The sequence below is a fragment of the Diadema antillarum genome, unplaced genomic scaffold (genome assembly GCF_040938485.1).
Source record: "Diadema antillarum isolate AM-2024a unplaced genomic scaffold, OU_Dant_1.0 seq00001010_RagTag, whole genome shotgun sequence".
NCBI classification, from domain to species: domain Eukaryota; kingdom Metazoa; phylum Echinodermata; class Echinoidea; order Diadematoida; family Diadematidae; genus Diadema; species Diadema antillarum.
Genome location: NW_027271846.1, coordinates 767,093 through 783,320, shown reverse-complemented (window position 1 = coordinate 783,320; position 16,228 = coordinate 767,093). Strand labels below are relative to the sequence as shown.

The window sequence follows — 16,228 nt, the reverse complement described above, 5'->3', positions numbered from 1 at the left end:
AGAGAATGTAGCAATATTAGTAGAACACATCATTGAAAGTTTGAGGAAAATCAGACAATCCGTTCAAAAGTTATGAATTTTTGAAGTTTTTGTGCAGTACCCGCTGGATGAGAAGACTACTGCAGTGTATGAATAACTTAGATGTCACATGCGTACAACAATATAAGGAAAATATGAAGAGAATTTCACAAAATTCCATCTTTTGAAAAAAGTACACATTCCCCTGACTCGTTACCGATAAATGTTATGGGTAATATTATTCCCCCTGCCTTTAGAAAGAGGCAAGTCAATTGCTCTTTTATTATGCGAAAAAAGTAAAAATATGTTGAATTTTCTTTTATATTTTCTTTATACTGTTGTACGCATATGACTCACAAGCTGTAGTAGTCTCCTCATCCAGCGGTTCCAACACAAAAATTTAAAAAATTCATAACTTTTGCATCGATTGTCCAATTTTCCTCAAACTTTCACTGATGTGTTCTACTAATATTGTTGCGTTTTCTCAATCCTTATGTTTATGAAGGTGAACTTGTCCTTTAAGTTGTGTGTCAGAGGCCCTAATTTTCTGGCCAAAATTAGAGAAATCACTCTTATACACTAGCTGCGGTCACACTGGCAAAACATCAGAAAGTTTAAAGGGATGATACAGTATTGGTTGCAGTGAGGATTCAGCTTTTAACTTTCTGCATGATACTTCAAAACCAATCTATGAAATGGTAAAGAGTATACAATTCTAAGAGAAATTCAAAGTTTATTCGATGAAAATAAGTTTTGAAATGGCTGAGATATCCAAAAACGAAGTAAAACAAAGTCACTGTGATCCTAATAGATGGTAGTTCCCACCTTTTATTAGGATCGCTTTATTTTGGATATCTCGGCCATTTCAAAACCAGTTTTCATCAAATAAACTTTGGATACCTCTTAGAATTATTATGTCTTTCATATTTCAGGAGAGGATTCAAATTATCTCAAAAAATCATCGTCAAAAACCGTTGGAAACCTGAAACCCCACTTCAACTGAAACTGTCCATCCCTTCAAAATTGACATTTTTAAGATCTTGAAGTTTTGTCAGTATGACTGGAAAATTTCCATGAAACTTCTCAAAACACTTCTTGTAAACTTACCACTCAAACTATTTAAACGCTCGTGACTGAAACTTTGAAAAGTTTGGAACGTGACCAGTCTACCACCTGTTTGCAACAAAGATTAACGATGGTTTTATGGGTGGTGCCTCAGTGGGATGGACCTGTGTGCATTGTTTTGTTACAAGCATTAGCTGTCAGACAGCGTATATACTCTCTCTTCTTTCTTGTGCATGCCCACTGGTGACCCAAACTTCAAGAAATTAATAAATTCAAAAGTTTGGCTGCTAGTAGAAATAGATGAGCAAAGATCACAAAGACTTCACAATCTTTAAAGGGACGGTATGGTATTGGTGGAGATGAGGATTGGGCTTTTAACTTTTTGCAAGATACTAAAAAACCACTTATGAAATGATACGGAGAATACCATTCTCTAAGAAGAATTCAAAGTTTATTTGATGAAAATTGGTTTTGAAATGGAGGAGATATCCAAAAACATGGTAATATAAAGAGATCCTAATAAAAGGTGGGTCCCACCTTTTATTGGGATCACTTGTTTTGAATATCTCAGTGGTGTATTTCAAAACAATTTTTCATCAAATAAACATTGAATTCCTCTTTGAATTACATGCTCTTTCATATTTCATGTGAGGTTTCTTATTATCTCACTAAAAAAAAAAAAAAAAAAAAAAACCCTGAAGCCAGGTCTCAATCAAAACGATACCATCCCTGTAAACTTAGCAATCTTTTGCCAGTGTGACTGTAGCTATTGTCTATTTAACAATGAAGTGTACCAGCAAGAATGTTGTCTACCCCCCCCCCCCCCCTGTCCCACAAACACACATTCCAGACTTTGGATTAAAATTATGAACTGTGAATGCATCCATTGAACAAATCCTGGATTCAGATCATGATCTTGATCACAATGAAAGTACAACCACCTCTTCCATACTACAACAGACCAAGCCTGAAAATTGTAAAACCTACATTTTGTATTTGGTGGAAGCAACAATGTTCTCAGTCATGGAGGTGTAAACTTACTGGTAAATTTTTGATGACGTCAAGACAATCGAACCTCTCAAATTCCAGCAACATGAGCACATACATGTAGCAGCTGTACTATCTTATACCATGAACACTGCCTTTAGTGCTAGAAATCAAAGCATTTCCAGAGTGCAGACATCAATGTACACGATATTGCCATGAAATCCAAAAACAGATAACATGGTATGACATGCCAAATGCGGTTAAGTGTTTATGGTTAATCATCTTTTCCCAATGGGTCATCGACATGTTCACTTTGGCAGAAAGCTATCTGCCAAACAAAACCATCAGTAACCATGCATGAGATCATATTTGCATTAATTGCCTCTCAATAGCACAATGTAAGCACAAGGAAGGGCAAAAGAAACCAAAAACAAATCTACTTTCATAACCAAGCCAGCAGGAACAATGATGACTGGATTGTACACTTGTATTTGCTTTCACAGCATCCAATTCTGCTTTATCGAGTGGCTCGTAACAACACTACAGATATCAAATACCAACATACACGTCATACAAAGAAAAAGAAGTGGGTATTATCTTCCATTCACAGCTTTCAAGTCCATTATAGAGCCAAGACCAGAGACTACGGAAAAGTATGCAATGCAAATTCATGCATGCATGTTGACTTGTGTGGATTGATGTGGACAAAGGAATCATCGCTGGTGCGACAAGACCTCATATCTGAAATTTTGGTGAAAATGACTTTTTTGGATTAATGGTCAGATAATCAGTTAAGTGATGTCCTGTCCAAATCCTAGCTGTCCTACCCCAATAATGAAGCCACCATGGCATGTCCAAGGAAAGGCTCTCCCATTTGCTAGTGATTTGGCTGCCATGGTGTTTTGCTCTCCTGAACATTTGATATTTTGTAGATCTATACGAGGTCTTGTCGCCCCAGCGACGATATGTTCCCTGCATTTTTTTTTCTCCAGATTGTCTGGATACACCCCCCCCCCCCCCCTCTTCAAAAAAAAAAAAATCCAAGCCAACATTCTGCTAATGACATCATCTGTCAATTGTTGCTTAAAGTATTAAGTATTAATATGATGAACATAAAGACATTGGAAAACACCTTTTTGAGCACAACTTGCATGTTTCTATATTAATTCTAATTATGATTTACAAAAGACATTAAAGGGAAACATTAAATTTATGCTCAGTCTGGGGGAATGCGTTCCAAAATAATGTCTTTTGTTACTCAAACATTAAAGTAACAGGGTACATTGTATTTGACCAGTGACTGACAGATGATGGTACTGACAGAATCTTGGTTTGGAAAATTTCTGGTATATATCCAAGTACTATGTAATCTGAAGAAAAATAGTAGTAAATTCTTATGAAATCTATAGCACATATAAGTGATGATTGTATCATCATGAATCAATACAAAGCAACATGCATTTGTACTACACAGTCCCTTTAAAGCAATTCAACTACAGTACATGCAATCCAATGATGCATGCCGCTGAGCTAATGTAGTTCACTGGTGCAGTCCACTGGGCTGACTCCACTCTTTCACAAAGTGACTGTAATAGTTCATTTTGACATAAATTGTAAGCTAAATTTTTTTGAACTTGCTACAGTGCAACTCCACATTCTATTTGCTGGTATTCAGCTTGACTCATATAAAAATTTAGGGTGAATCGGATGAGCAGAACTTTTCAGCAGTTTCATCAAAATCAGACATAAAATGTGGAAGTTGCGGGATTTAGGGCCTACAGTTTTCACTTGTTATATCTCGTGTCGATATTGGTGAGAAATGCATTTTTTTTTTTTTTTTTTGGGGGGGGGGAGGGAAGGAGTGTATATGAAGTGATTGATATTTCCCTGCTGGCATGCAAGTGCAGTATGCCAACATATAGTGTCTACATTTCTCAGTATGGTTCTGGCAAATTGCACACGGATCATGTTCACATACCTTCATTCAAGTTCACATAAAAAGTGTGAAGTTGGTTTGTTCGTACGGACCACTAGTTGTTGCTATGTCAGGCAAGCCTCTGGCAGGTTTTGTGATTGTCCCAGAAGGTTGTATCATTTGATTTAACTAGTCTCAATGTACTAGTAATCATTCATAGAAAGCCCTTCTATATATGATGATAACCCTGCATCACAAATCCCCGTTTGGAGTAACCAGACATGGATTAATAGCAAATAGCATATTATTCTGAAAAAGCAGACTCCACGCTTTGAAATTATATAACATTTAAATAACAATTCAATGCAAATGAACTTTCCACACCCATTTAAAAAAAAAATGGAAAGAAAGCACACACTCTGGAAAAGTGTGTACTGAGAAAAGAGGCTTTGAAGATGAGGGTCTATCAAGTGCGTAATTTCCCTCAGCTATTCTCTCTACAATTAATGACACAAAGAACAATATATAAAACTCCATGGCAACCACAATGAGGGGATTATTAACCTAAACTGAAAGTTTGCACATTTCTATTCATGACTGATACTCACTTCAAATGCAACAGCATCATCCTTTCAAAAGTTATTACTGTTCAAAGTGAAAAGTGTTTGCAGGGTTTCTTGTACTCCATATTCGTAAATCTGAGAAAGGCTTAATGCCAGACTGAACCAAAGTGTTTTAGTTTAAAAAAAAAGGGGGAAAATACAATTTCCTATTTGCTTTATGATCCCAAACTTTAATACATATTGGAGAAGAACTGCTCTCTCAAAAAACATTTTAAAAATTGATTAAAAGATTGACTAGGTTTTCCTCTTTCACCCATTTCAAGTCCTCATGGAAAATCAGGTTGTGCGACTTTTGTTGGTTTTGTGATGCACAGTCACATATGGTAAGTGTAATATCTGAACAAAAGTAAATATCCCTGGCCCAATGGACGACAATTTAACCCTGATGCTATTACTAGAAACAAAATGCTATTATTGCTACCATAAGGCAACAACTGCAAAATCAATAAGAAAACCTATGCTCTCTTTTTCTTTTTCTTTTTTACCTCCCCTGTTCTCATAAAGATTGAGGGGGGGAGTGGCTAAAAAAAAGGAAACAGCCTTCACCTACAACCACTGGCATAACAAGGGTGAGTTCAGCATGGTACAGCTGTATTGTGAAACATTCTAGGAATAATTTGTCAGGATCATGGTAGTCTGGAAATCAGCACAAATTGCAATGTGACAATTCTAAGATAGTCTTATGCATTCAGACCTTTACTAGCCCAAGGTCTAGACATTACATTTCTAATTGCTGTGTACTGTAAAACACAATATTTTCGCGGCATAAAATTTTCGCGAATGGGAGCCGACTGCCTTTTTCTTGGCATGAAATATTCGCCACTTGCCTCTAACATTTAATGCGCATAGTGTAGACAAGTACGTTCGCGTGCATTTCAATTTTGCGAATCCTGGCTCTCGTGAAATTCGCGAAATCAAAATGCATGCGAACATTCCTCATTTTACAGTACGTCCACCAAGGAAGGAAGTAAGTTTTCATCAGCATTTGTTTGTTTGTTTTTTGTTGTTATTTGTCTGTCTGTCTCAAAAAAGTTGTGGATGAATTTGGATGAAATTGCAGGAAAAGATGAATTTGGATGAAATTGCAGGAAAAGTTGATAATGACACAAGGAACAGATGATTAAATTGTGTACAGTGATCTGGGAATTTGTATGGCTTTTTCAAGGATTTTCTATCTTTTTGCAAATAGGGTCCTGAGATTTCTAATTTTCTGTCACAGTTGTATCTGCAAACGTCATGCCTCCCCGACCTGGACAATATCGTAGCTACTGACCATTAGATTGCAAGAGAAACTGTCATAAAATTTTACATCAGTGTGCAGAAAAGACTGGAATTTTCTCTACAACTTTCTCATTGCATGCATGTCTGACATTTATTTATCTAAAAAGTTAAATGAATTTGAATAACAAAATGTTTTCCAAAATCCCATGATGAATGCACTGCAGTCTCAGAATAATGTGGTAAACAGGACATTTACAACACCATGCCACACAGAGTTAATAATAAATACCTGGTACATACAGTGTAAACCATGGGTATGAAGCAATGACTAACAATATTGATTTTGCACAGTTCAAGGTATTATAGAAGTATAGTTTCCAATCTGAACTCTAGCAAAGCCATGCAGACTATGTACAGGACAGACAAATAGAAATCCTTTGGCTGAATAGACTCATTCTGAGTTCCTGGCCTTCCTTACTTCCCACTATTTTGTGTCCAGTTCCAATAAACTGAACCACAGAAAGAAAAAAAAAAAAATCTGTGATCAAAGGGTTGAAGGACCAGCTGTCCATGATAATTCAAGCGGATTCTCACGTAATCACCATGGCAAGAAGCATCAAATATTTAAACCCTTTGCCTCTCAGACATTATGGCCTGCCATAGGATCTATTTTAATATCCAGCATATCATGCAGTTTGCAGAAGATGTGGGCTAAAGGTACAGTTTACCTTTGGGAGCAGTGATTTTAAAAAATCTTAAGTTATCACATTTAAAGCATACGTGTACATAGGTCAGTTATATCATAAAACATCCTCTCAAATACAAATTTTGCAATAAAACCTAAAATATAGGGAGATATCATTGTTTTTCTCATTAAACCATAACTGTAGACGGTTTAGCCTGGAAACAATTTTATTATAACTATTGTTCACATTTTGTATATTCGACAATACTTAACATTGGTCATCCTGATTAGAATTTTTACAGTGGTTGTTTTTATGCCTAACTCACATTTTAGAACTATTTTGAAGCACTAAAGCTGGGTTTTTGTTTCATCTGCAAATGGTAAATAATGCCTTTAAGAGAGCTTTGTACTGTACATTCATGAATATTTTGAAGTGTATGTAAAGTGATATAAAGCTAAATAAGAATGGGTTGCAACAACAATTTTGGAACTGGCAAAAATTGCCTCGTTCTTTTTTTAAACATACATGAAGCTAGCCCAAACTCTCCATTTCACTCAGCTGCCTTCAAAAGAAAAAATGACTGCTCATGGTAAATAGGCATTTGGGGTGATCCAAAAGAATTTCAACACAAGGATTAGATTTATTTGGTTCTTGTACAAATAGTTGTTGTTTATCAGTATTTTGAGGGGGCTTGCAGTGTGTGTTTGTGATTGTGTGTGTGTAAAGAAGTGCTATTTTCTTGCAAACTTTGCCCTAGACTTTTTTTTTTTTTTTTTTTTTTTGGGGGGGGGGGGGGGTAGTAAATTCTCAAGTAAATAGTGCATTATTTGTCCTTTTTTTCATCAGTAGGGCCTCACCACTTTTTGATCAACACGGTTCCCGTTTTATAACAAAGCGCAAATGCAAATGGCATCATGGCTATTCTGTCAACTCCGGACTCCTATGTCCATGAATATGGGGAAACCAAACAGGTCACTGTTTTCATCTGGACCTCGTCCCGAAACTGAGGAGGGCTGTTTGGACAACGAAATCAAAATGTCAAGGGGCCAACTCTCCAACTCTATTGGAATTACTCTCGATAGACACACTCTGCTGTGCTTAAAAAATCCTTTCTCTTCCATTAAATGCAAAGTGATTGTCCTGACACCCACATCAATTAATCAGGAAAACTGTTTGTTAGAGGTAGGGGGTTGGTATTATTTATTTGTTCCATCTTTCTCCTTTTTTTTTTTCTCCCTCTCTTCTTTTTTTACGCAGAGCAAGGGGTCCTCTTAAATGAATTTAATCCATAATTCCACAAGAGACTCTTTCTGTAATGGACTGTCACAATTCATGGATACATTGTATTTCTTTTCCTTAACAGCCAGGTAACAAAGCATTTCATTCACCTGCTCCATCAAATTCACCTAGGAATTCTCTTAGTTGTTGCTAGGTAGGGCAAGCCTATAGCAAGCTTTGTGGTTGTTATGGCCTGAGCAACTTTTAAAGATAAAACATGCAGAGAGTGTGAATACATTACCAAAATAGTCTTAAAAAATTAAATGTTGTGGTATCATTTCATTCTTCTCACACATCATCAAAAAAGACCATAACCTTGGATGCATGCATCGGATCTTTAATACCCATTCATACAATAAAGCTCTCCAGCAAAGAAAAAAAAATTATTGCTTTATTGCTTGAATCAGTGGTCGATTCAATACATCCTTTGCACTGAATTTATACTTGTGTGTCCAGTTAATAAACTAACCCGATAAAGACAAAGACCCTGAAAGAGCTGAAAATTATAGTGATTTGGCTGAGAAACATGACATCTATTAAAGTGTTCGCTGGAGACTAAAAAAAAAAAAAAAAAAACTCGTTAGTTTCAAAATTTCAAATTATGAGAATGGTTTGAAATTTAGACTTCATTTTGAAATTACATACTGTAAAGACTCTATCAAATAATGCCTAATCTCTTGCACACTGAAGTGCATACAATTGTAGATCTGGGATTGTATTTTTTATCAAAACTCCATTGTCTTTTTTCTGAACAGAATTGCCTTGTGTCCTTAGCTTCAGAGTCTAGAAAATTTGACAATACAAATTAAGAACTTATGGTGAAGCAAAAGTACCACCTACCAGGCTTTTGGGTGATGAGTCATCTATAGCATAGATCTTTAAATCACTCGAGACTGAATGAAAACATAATTTTCTTCCTTGTTTTTCATACAACAAAAAGGCAACTGACCCAACATCACTACCAGATTCACTTGCATGATTTCCTCTGAATACTTATTGTAGCTTGGGTGTAGTCTTGGAAAATCAACTACATGTACAAGTATAAATATTGCAAATCGGTATTCTCAGCGTGGAGAGAAATACTATATTCTAGTAGTATCAAATAATAACAACAATCACCAAAAAGAAGATTCTTTCTTGACATATTTACATTTAATCTTGAAGTACAAATTTGCATATGTGCTTATTACAGTAAAACCAACCTTTATAGCAGTAGTCACCTGTTCATAGCATCCACCTGCTTTTAGTAGGATATCATCACTTATGTTTGCACAGGTCCAACTGAGCGTATATAGTCAAACATTTTATGAAGAGTACCCCAGTTCAATTACAACAAATGCCTAGATGACTTCCCTAGTCTGCAGCAAGTATTTCCTAGGTCTGTATTTCAATCTTGCTAAAAATATGCTAGTCAACATCAATGTAACCAAGAACATGTCTAGTTTCTGCTGACAACAACACACTTCACAAAATTCAGTCAGTTACTCATAAAAATTTGTTGTTGTAGTTGCTGTTTTTGTATTGAACCAAAAATTATCGAAGGATTACAAGCTTTTCGCTGAGTCAATAGACCATGCATTCACCTAAGTCTTGCTCTGTCAATCAATAGCCAGTATTCCTTAATCCTCTCCTTAAAAAAAAATATCATACTATTAGTTCCTGTACGAAATGTTGCCAGCATTTAGACTGGAGGCTGCCTGTTAACCCGTTGCAGACAAGTCCCAAGTACATGTATACTTGGGCAGGTGTCTATGGGAAATGTGTGTTGTAGCAAAATCAGCCCATCCTCAACGGGTTAATACTCATGCCCCCATCACTGACTCGCATTCCAAAAGAAAAATAAAAAACTTGTTTTTCTGTATGGCAAAAAAAACCAGACATGATCCACAGTAGTAGCAAAGTACAAAGGCCTCTAGATTTTAAGAACTGATTAGACAAATATCACTAGGAGAAAAAAAAGAGAGGAAATTAAAAGCTCAAGAAATGAATGGAGTTCATTAGCTAAGAAGGAAGAACTTAGAGGAGCTGAAAGAGAAGAGCTAGTAGAAAGAAGAGAAGAAATTTTGAAAAGAAAAACAAAATCCACTATAAGGATGAAGTCGACAAAGATGAGGACGGGGAGAGAAAAACAAGTCAGCTGAAACCTGTCTTAAAAAGCCACTATTCAACTCTGTTTTGAAGATGTTTAAACACAAAAGTTTTTCAGAATTATGTTACCTGTATATCCAATAGATATTTCATAGCAATTTATTGTGCAAATAACAAATATGATTATTTACATGCCAGTAAACCACTTCACTTTCCAAAATGATGAACACTGAACTCTTCTCCAACAAAGAAAATTTGATTACACTATTAAAACAACCACTCATGTTTTCTTATGAATTTTAATTGAAAAAGCATTTTATAATCACTTTCGGTTAAGTTTGCTTTTATCTTCATTTCTATGTGACATCACAGAAAAATGGCAGCATGTAGAATCATGCAGCTCAGGTTTTCAAATTATTGGGGACATAACAAGCCAATGCCTTTAAAGGGAAAATAAAAGCAGAAAAACAGGCAGCACTAGCTATCTGATACTTGAAACAGAACACTCAAAACTATCAAACCTCATAAGATAAATCACAGTGAGGCAGACAGTGTGAGGGTAGGGGGTAGTGATAGATCTATATAACACTCTTGGCAGTACCATAAAACATATCGAAAGTGAATCATAATATTTATCAAACATGGTCACTACAGTTCAAGCGGTGAATGCCTGCAAGCAAGCAATCATGGGAGGAGAGCTTTATTAGGCCTCTCTGGAAAACTAGGCAAGGCAGATAAAGTGTCTTGCCTATAGAGTAGGGGCACAGCCCCTGAGGCCTGTGGATTTGAACCAGGGACCTTATGATTGACAGTATGTGGCCCTCTCCACTGAACCACAGCAGCTTCTTCAAGCACAATGTGATGTGTGACAGACCTGCCAGCTTTAATATGCTGCTGTAGAATGTTCTCTAAACTGCCTGCAATTCCAGCAGCCATAGCGCAAGGCATTTGACCATCTTTTACAGAAAAATGACACCCAAATGAATAATGAATGGATTGTGTAACGTGCTGCAGAAATATTAGTAGTACAGTACAAGTTGTAGTTCACACATCAGTGAAGATAGAGGGATTTTTGAGAATCTGTTTCACAAAAATTCAATTCTCTATTTAGTCTTTAATCCATTAAAGACTAGCCCTGAGTATTCTTGGGCCGGGGTACATATAAATAGGGAATGTGTATTTTAGGAAAATCAATCCGTCTTCAATGGGTTAAAAGAGAGACTGTATGCAACATCTGTTTGTACTGTAATTCATGCTTACCATCAATCTAGAGATAGACTCTACTTGAAAGCAGAGATTTCCTGAGAGATGCTGAGCAAGCAAGGACACTTCCTCTATCCAATGTGGCAGCAATGTATAGTGATGTCTGGTATCCATTGAACTGTGACATTGCATCACAAAACCAACACAAATAGTCCCAGAGAACACATTTCCTGCTTTTAAAGTCAGACTTTTGAAGACAAGATTGTGAGCGTACGTGTACAACAATACTATTTTCATAGATCTTCATTTCAATTTGAAATGGTGCTTTCTGCTCCTTGTTTGTAGGGGAAAGATTTGTTGATGTCTCTGTATTACAGTGTAAGTGTATACTCAGGGAGGTATACTTTACATCCATGGGAAAAATGAATAATCTATCAGTAACATAACAGACTTTATCCTGAGAATCACAATTTATCAAAACAGCTGTTTAAACAGGAAACTGGAGAATGCCTGCTGCTTGACATACCTCCTCATTAACTGTGTACGGTTTGAGAAATTTGTTGTCCAGGAATTTGTCAAAGAAGCAATCTGATCAAATTAATGTCCAAGGAAGCCTCGCATATCATTGAACATTCGAAGATTGTATTATAATGAATGTTTTTATTTTTCAATGAAATGCAAAATCTAAAAGAAAACAAAATAGTAAGACCCAGATTGTTATATTTATTTATATTAGTGTTGATGGCTTTATATTTTTGTGACTTTACTCTTTTGTTATTGTGGAGGAGCTGGGGTGTACATTATTATATCTGACATGAAAACATGAGATTAGTGATATTCAACACAAACAGAATGGATGAGAACCATGTAACCATATCACTGTATATCAACATCCTGAAAGTAAGCATGATAGTGTTAGATTGATGTATGGCCAAACATTTGATCACAGGTATACAGTTACACAGTATGATGGGGTTCCTGACTGTACAGAATGATTGATTTATAGCACAAATTCAGTTTTGTGAAACTAACCCTGACAATATGATATGAGCCTGGTGTGAAATACAATCGATCGACTCAAATATGGGAGATTCTTATCATATTACTTTCAAGTACACGTGTAGAAAATAAGAGGTACATGTACACATTTTGAAAAGATACACGATAATCATGAGCAGAGAAAATGACACAGTGTTAATGAAATGTGAATATTTTAATCTGCTGTATTTTGAAGACATCTTGGAATCAAATGACCTGTAGCATAGATATTTTTGGAAGGAAATGACCCAACTTGAACATTTCTGTATCATTGTTCACAGAAATGTGTTCTCTATTTAAGGGGAAGGATGTGTAGGATGCCAAGCTGTAGTTTGTAGATCTATACAAATACATTCATGGGAAAGTGTTGAAGAATCATACCATGCATAAAAACCTTATCGCATAAATTGCAGTGTTTATCGTGACGACTGTTCTACAGGAAATTGAAGAGTGCCTGTTGCTCCATAAGACTACAACTATACTTCCTCATCAACTGTGCACAGTTGTGGGAGATCCAAGTAACAAGATAAATTACAAAAAGCTGCTGTGAATACATACACATCAGGTGGTGTTTCATCAACGTTTGTCAGCGCTGACAAATTGAATCACCATAGTAACAGTCAGTGACCAGAGCATCTCAGCCAATCAAAACCAAGGATTTTGCTGAAATTGTCAGCGCTGACAGTTGTCAGTGCTGACAGTAAACACCCCCCAGGTCTCACACCTAAGGAGTCTTTCTCACCCTCACATGTCTATCAAGCTTTTTCTCATGCCTCATAAAATAAACCCCAACACACACGCACACACACACACACACACACACAACATGGATTTCCAATCACCAAAAGAGTCACATTTTGAGATATGTACATTCTTCATCAGAACAAGCCAAAATATGACATTTAGTCTGCACCAGATCAAACTACTTACCATGGCAGGGCTCGACAGTAATCTTTCTTCTGAATCAGTGGCCCAAAATAAAAGGAAACATAACAGTACAATAGAAAGTTTGGTGGCCCAACATCAACTTTTAGTGGCACTGGGCCACCGCTATTGTTGATCAATGCTCTGGGATAACCCCTCCCATACCATCCCTGTTCTCTTGGTTGTTTGGGCAACGCTGATGCACTGCGAAATATCATACCTTACTGCTCTCTATCTTTTACCCCTTTCAGGTAATCGTGGATGCGGATAATAGGAGCACTAAGTCGTAAAATTTCGATTACATGAACGGGAGAGGAGTAGAAAAGTGTGCATTATTTTGATGCTGCTATTATGCGCATAATTGCAGCATGAGGAGTAGATCGAGAATACATGAACGCGTTTTACGACTTATCCGCACTAACATTCCACAGTTCGGTCAAAGGTCACTCGATTTCCCGCACAACCGCTGATTGCTGAGCTTGAGCACGCGAGAGGTGTGCATACACGTGAATTATAGTATACGCAGTTTTGCAGTTGTACACGCACGTGCATGTGTCATTATAGAGGCGTGCGCCGTGACCATGACAAATAACTCCGTCCTTCGCACCATTATATGAACGGGTGCTCGTAAAAGTAGTGCGCACTTCATGGGATATATGAACACGATTTTGACTACTTCATCCGCATTATTTGGATGCGGATAATTGAACCGCGATTACCTGAAAGGGGTATTTGACATCTCTGTGAATGCACACATTATCACATTACAGTGGATCTACTTCCTTTAAATGGCTTAGTGGTGAAGACGACAGAGTCTCAATGTTGACGTCCCTGATTCAAATCCATTCATTGGCGGGAAGTACATTGATAGTAGTGCCCTTGAAAAACTGTCAGCACACGTGTTGCTGGGCGTTTGCATTATCAGATGCAATGCGTAACTCTGTCATTATCTAATTGTAGTTTGACCTGTGCAAATACCTAGACAGGATTTCCCACTTTCCAATGATGTAAACAATGACTTCCGTACAAAATGTACAGTATGTCTCAATTTTAGTGTAAGATTGTTATAGGCAGGCAAACAAAAACTACAAGTGCATGTTTTGCCTTTAAATGTACTCTGCACTCACTGACATTATTTGTTCATTCAGCAAAGGGAAGTGAAACTGTCAGTCTATGAGTTGCTAGCTGATAGAGCAAAATTAGTTGCTTTATTTGTTGTTCTGTGAATCCAAAATCCAAAATCCATTATATCCTGAAACACATCTGGATTTGTCTCGGAAGACACCTGACAGTTTAAATGTTAGCGGGTGCACATGTGGTTCAAATACAAAAACCTGTTACAGTACTGTCTATTAAACTGCTACACGCACAGCTGTTACATTACTGTCTTTTAAACTGCTACATGTACAGTTCGTCCGTACATAAGATGACAGGCATCCAACCTTGAACCTTGAACATTGAAGAAATAATCCCTTTTGCAGCTCATTCTGGAAGCTAAACTGGGACGGGAAGCATGTGCAGTCAATGGCCGACAGTGACGTTTGGGATTATTTACAATAGAAAGTGCAGGAACCTTTGCATTTATTCAAAGATGCATCAAAGCTGGTAAAATACTAAACTTCAAACAAAAATAATAACAATTAGTACTAACAGGACTCGAGAAAAAAAAAATGTCCCAACGACAAAAGCAGTTCACCGAGACTACTGGCTTTATAGGCCTCTATTGATACAATACCGCCAGCTCATTATTCAATAATTCACAATTAAAAATTAAATGCCACACACACATCCTCACACTGCATTCCTCACAGATAGCATTAGTTTTTAGTTTTAATCCTGAAATTTACATTACTACATTAGTTATTTAACACCAATCTGCTAAACCAAGGTCTTTTTTTTTTTTGCATGGGCATAAAGAACACCGAACGTTCACTTATAACTTATAAGTTTACTAACATTTACTCATAATGTATAAACATGCGATGGAAGCCGATTATTAAAATCACAATTTTCACTTTGTGCCATTCACCGACCTACATTGTACCAGTACCATGACCTAAAAAGTAACATGTGAACGTAATGTTGTTGTGAGATAGAAAACATCAAACAAAGTACAAATGTGAAAAAATAACAATTACAGCATCATGCGTTTTCAAACCATGGCCATGCATCATTACGTTTCAGAAAGGCATTTCAGAAACACGAACATGCCACTAAGTAATTGGGAGGGTAGGGGTGTTCAACGGCGGAACCTCCCCCAAATCTCTGGGGGCGAAAACGCCGGACACCCGATACTGTCATCAACGTGGTTGCAGTCATGCTTTTGCAATTTTTCATTATCTCGTTTATTGGTGATATTTACCTGTCTTGACTGAGTTGGTAGTGTCGGATGCAGAAAACAGGTTGATTCAGCAGAAGTGAGGCTCCAAGTCTAAAATTGTATCGCACCTCCTAGGATATAGTTGGTGTGATGGGGCACGTAAAGAGAGTTAGATCTCCCTCTCTCCCGGTATCGGAATTACCGTGAACACCTGGAACAGCTGTTTGACTCGCCACGACGACCTCCAGCTCAACGCAACGCTCGCTAGTCTACCGCGGCAGTAACTATCTAGCTGCCATGCACGCGATGGGATGTGCAGGTTTCTGTTTACTCGACATACGATTACCACACTACGAGCCAAATGCATGCATTTCATTTTATTTTGTCAGTCCTTGGCCTTCCACACAGTGAAGCCTCGTATGCTAGCTACACACACACACTGCTACAGAGTCTGTGGCGTACTACTGTGTAGCTGGTCGGTCGTGCCTAGTCTTCATTGTCAGACTGCACGTCCGAATTTTGTTTGATTATTAATTGTATTTTGTTTGACGACTTCTATTCTTGTAATCTCCTTTTTCTGTCTCTGTCTGTTTGTTGTTTTTTGGCTGAATCAGACATTGCATCAAGTTTAATTGAAATGGTGTACTGTATTCTTCACAAACGTCTGGGTAGCTACAGGACAAATTCTACTAGTGTTTACAGGCGTGATATTCCATGAAAAATGATTCAAAGTGAATAGGCCCTACACTCTTGAAAAACATGAGTCATTACTGCAATCCAATAATGTATCAAGTTGACTTAGAAGTGATGATTTTTTATACTCCTATATGTACCTGTAGCCTGATCATCACTTAGGTGACAA

At 37.1% G+C, this 16,228-nt stretch overlaps 1 protein-coding gene across 1 annotated transcript in view; it reads right to left on the bottom strand.

Moving 5' to 3' along the window:
• LOC139742629 (endothelin-converting enzyme homolog) overlaps window positions 1-15,686 on the bottom strand; it is a 162,977-nt gene extending 147,291 nt beyond the window's left edge. The window contains exon 1 of the mRNA XM_071653154.1: window positions 15,409-15,686. The gene's annotated coding sequence lies outside the window, so the exon portion shown is untranslated. The remainder of the gene's footprint in view (window positions 1-15,408) is intronic.
• Window positions 15,687-16,228: the final 542 nt, after the last annotated feature.